Raw genomic sequence first — 4,958 nt, 5'->3', positions numbered from 1 at the left:
TGCACTAACCTCTGTTAAGGAAAAGACTGAGATTAGTACTTTTTTTTTTTCATTTATTCATTAAACATTTACTGACAAGTGAGAGAGTAAGACTCCTCCATGTGCCTGTCCTTTAACCTATGGGATTAGTTTCTTTTTTGACTGCCAAAATCTTTCAGAATGCTTAACAGCCCCCACACAGATATTTCTTTAAATTTTCCATGTTGTAGTCCATTTCACATCTAAATATGTCTTGCTTCTCAGCCACTTACATCTGAAAGCCCACATGGAATTTTAAAATATGGCTAAAGGTGTTTATTCCTCAGGGAAATTATCTTGCAGGATTATGCTTTTGTGAAAATAACAAGAATAACACACACAAAAAATATCTTGGCTCTGGATGGCTGATTAGTAGCCCAAAGTCTTAGTTCTCAGGTAACATTCCAAGATACTAAATTATTCATGGATAACTTCCCCAGATTCAAGGGCTGAATCCAAGCCCCAAATGACTCCAGGAAGGCCCACAAATTGTTCACTATGCATTTGGCTTAATTAACTGAGAAAATGCATTCTACATTTGCTCAGAAAAGCTATTTTGTGAGGCAGAATTTCAATAAGTAATATGATTCATGGCCCCTACTAACTGTTCTGTCATCTGCCACATTCCCACAATCCGCCCCCCTCCCCTGCCAAGCACACAGGGCAGGCTGTTCATGCCCGAAGCAAACTGGATGCTGAAAGAACAAAATGAAAAGTAAATAACCTGCCGTTTATGCATCTTCACAAATAGAAATGAAGCACCTGTGAGGCAGGGACCAAAAGAAGGCCCCCAGCCTGTGGAAAATCTAAGGCAGCAGACCACCGTGGTTCTGTCTCTTCTCAACCCAGGCCCTTCTGGATGAGCCTCAGAGTTAGCAAAGAAGGACCACGGTTTTTCACAGAGGTTATCAAGGCCTTTGGGTTTGAATGGTCTTCCTGAATGTTTTCTCATTACAGCAGTCATGTCCATGGTCTCTGTTCCATTTCCACCCCGACAGAGTTTACTGCAACTCCGTTCTGACCCTGATTACCCAGAGTTAAACTCCACAGGTTTAAGGTCATTGTCCTCCATAAGACTGCTCTTACTTCAGATGCCAGCTTCAAATTTTAGGTGACCCCAGGCCACCCACACTTTTGACGGACTTGGCTACAAATTTCAGGGTTCCCAGGTTCCCCCTTGGTTTTGACAATTTGCTAAAGTAACTCTCAAAACTTAGGGAAACACAATACTTAACAGTCACAGTTTTATTAAAAAGGATACACATAAGGCAAGTTCTGGAAGAGTCCTGGATGCAGAGCTTCCATGCCCTTTCCCTATGGATTCAGGGCGTGTCACCCTCCTGGGACATCAGTGTGTTCACCAACCAGGAAGCTCCCCCAGGCTTTGGTGTCCACAGTTCTTACTGGGACTTTCATTAGTTTTCATTATGTAGGGATGATTGATTAAATCGTTGGCCATGTGATTGAAACTCAGTCCCCAGCCCTTCTCCCCTCCTTGGAGGTTGGACTGGCCCAAAGTTCAATCTCTCTAATGGTGTGATTGGTCTTTCTGGTGACCAGCCTCCATCCTGAAGCTATCTAGAGGCCTACCATGAGTCACATGATTAGCATAACAAAGAGAGTCCTATCATTTAAAGAATCCCAAGGGTTTTTGAAGCTCTTTGCCAGGAATCAGAGATAAAATATAATATTTATTTTACCACAGCCTCCATTATTATCTACATGATAATGATTTCTGAATTCATATCATCTCTGATTCCCAGACCTGAATATCCAGCTCCCTGTTTGGCATCTCTCTGGCTATCTCACAGTCCCTTCAAATCAGTATGGACCAGACTAAATGGATTTTCCTCTAACCCCATGTATCAATCAGGGTTCAATCAGAGATGCAGAACCACTAGATGTGACAGATAATAAGATATTTATGGTAGTGACTCCAGTTGAAGTGGTTGTGGAAACTGGTTAAACCATCTGTGTGATGCTGTTGTTTTTGCACCTGGAGCCTGAAGTCAGCAGGGAAGGAAAGATGGACGTGAAGGAGGGGAGAGCCAGGGAAACTGAAACACTCAAAGATGCGCTGGAACCCACCAGGAATAGATGGAACCCACACTAGTCTCTCATTGCCTCCAAGACTCCAACTTGCATGACACAAGTGCCCTATGATAGAAGCTAGCACCCTGCATCATGGAGCTACCCATGCATCTCATCCAGGAGCCAGGCAAAAGGAAGATCCAGCAGGGGGTAAGTTGCCGCAAGCGTGGCGGCTGAGCCCATACTAACAAGGGATACCTGTTGATAAGTGACAACATTGGTGAAATGGCTGCTGCTTCACTTTGGCTTTCCACATCTCAGGCAAAGCGACTATTGTGGTCTCAAATTTAGAAGAATTCAGGGAAGTGGAGTCTGACAAATGTAGTTCCAACTAAGCTAAATTGATTAAATACAAATAGCATACAAACTCAAGAAAAACTCTTCCCCTACTGTCCTCCCATATCTTATCAAATGGCTTCAGCCTCTGCTGTAGACTTTTATTGAGGAGTTACCCTCACCTCCTCACTCTCCCACATGATCTATATCCAGTCAGTCACAAATTCTTGCTAGTTGTGCTGCCTAAATGTTGACTCCCTTGCTCTCCACTATCACTCAGGATTTAATTTCTCCAATAGCCTCTTAGCTGGATTCTCCCAACCAAGTGTAGAAAAGATATTCTAAAATCAACTCCAAAGCTTGTAAGGTTCTTCACAATCTGGCTATTGCTTACATTTCTGGCTCCCCTGTGCCTGCCACACTGGGCAGATTTTAATTCCTCCCTAGCTCCATGCTCTGCTCTCAGGTCCTTGAAATGTGCTTTTCCCTCTGATGGTTCAGTCTTCTTCTCACCCTGGGCCTGGCTAATAATTCCAAATCTTCTCTGACAGTGATCAATAAGATGAAATTATAAAGCATTTGTCAGTGAAAAAACCAAAATGTCCTCTTCTTCTTGTTCAAGGGAGAACACATTTGCCCACACACAATTCTCATACATGCGTGCGCGCGCGCACACACACACACACACACACACACACACACACACACACACACACCTTCTAAGGCAGGGATTCTTTCTTACTTATAGATCCTAGATCCTCCTTTTCTGTGGCAACAGAAGTAATGGGTCAGTTGACAATGGAGAGAAAAAAAGCCAAAGACAATAAATTGCTCTCCTTTAAAGGTCTAAACTGGAGAAGGTAGATAGGAGTTGGAAAAACAAGGTGGGTATGTTTGGGGAATAATTTGGGGGTACTTTACATGTAAAGGGTAAAAAAGAATGGAGGGAGAAAAGAACAGACAAGAGATTTTTAGGAAATGTTGCTTTCTAAGTAGTAATACAATATAGTGGTTAAGGGTCATAGTATTGGGTTTATATCCAAATTCCATTACTTACTAGCTGTGTGACCTTTGGTGATTAATCTCCCTGTGGCTCAGCGTCCTTATCTATAAAACAGGGTCGTTAGTCATTTCTACCCAGAATTCTACACATCACACATAGTATGTGCTTAGCAAAACTTACTCACATGACCTGTAGAAAATCCCTCTTTGGCATTGTGTCAATAAGCTGCACTAAAATTTTAATTTTCAGTGATTCGTAGAAGCCAGGCTGATATTTCTGCAAATGTGATACCACCACAATATGGAGTCATGATGTAAGCCTTTCAATTGCATCTCAAAGATGACCTGTGCCAGGTCTCCCCCCATTATAGAATCCTCCTCCCTCCCCCAAGGTCTTGGAAACACTCATCTCTTGTGGCATTTCCTTGTTTGGTATCTGATCCTCACTAGAACATAAACCCCATGAAGGCAAGAACCAAGCATCTCTTACTTATCAGTGTATCCCTAGTGGATAGCAGAGTGCCTAGAACCTAGTAGGTGCTCAGTATATATTCACTGAATGAAAGAAAGAGAGAAAGGAGAAAAAGAGTCTGTCCATAGACAAAAGCAGGATGAGAAATACGAAGCATTGGCAGGTGCCATCCCACAAAAACAAAAAGTAAATCTTGTTACTAAAGTGACTAAACACTCTGAACACTGGATCTGTGAGAAAATTGTGGTGTATACCCAAGTTTTGCCAGTTTTGTGGACAAGCCATTCACTTAGGTTCTCTGAGCCTGTTTCTTTTAGTTGTTAACTCATTAAAATGGAGATAATTATACTGAGCTTTATAGGGTTGTGAAGAGGACTAACATACACGAAAGCCTCTTTAACTGCACAGGTAATTTGAGTTTACCCATTGAGTCTAGAGGGAGATCTGACAATGTCATGCCACCTCTTGATGTTGTCTAGGAGGCAATGCAGGAACTAGGTTTGGGGGACATCCGCCCATGAACAATGCCACCCTGCAGTTTGTGTCCGTTCCCTTGATCCCTCAAGAATTGGCCAACCTCTGACCCTTTGGCAAGTATCAAAACATGTAAGACTCAGTAGTAAGTAAAAGTTCTTTAGCCTTGAAAATTATCTTTAGATACTTTGTTTCCATGTCATCATGATATGATATCGAGGATAGAAAAGAATCGGGACAGCTATTCCATAGCTAAAGACCAAACCCAGAGAAGGATAACAAAAAATTCATAATTATAAGTTAAATATTTAAAAGTTAACTAGTTTAAGAAAATCTTAGGATTTGGTTATGATATTAACTGTGTGAAGATGTTAACTAAAGAGGAAACCTCTGATAAATTTAAGACATGAAACCTAAGTGTTGGGGCACCTGGGTGGCTCAGTCATTAAGCATCTGCCTTCGGCTCAAGTCATGATCCCGGGGTCCTGGGATCGAGCCCCGCATCGGGCTCCCTGCTCGGCAGGAAGCCTGCTTCTCCCTCTGCCACTCCCCCTCTTGTGTTCCTTCTTTCGCTGTGTCTCTCTCTGTCAAAGAGATAAATAAAATCTTAAAAAAAAAAAAAAAA

This window comes from Eumetopias jubatus, unplaced genomic scaffold (assembly GCF_037043125.1).
Source record: "Eumetopias jubatus isolate StellerSeaLion01/CBP00866 unplaced genomic scaffold, mEumJub1_p1.0 scaffold_14, whole genome shotgun sequence".
Lineage (NCBI taxonomy): Eukaryota > Metazoa > Chordata > Mammalia > Carnivora > Otariidae > Eumetopias > Eumetopias jubatus.
Note: the sequence above shows the minus strand (reverse complement) of the source record.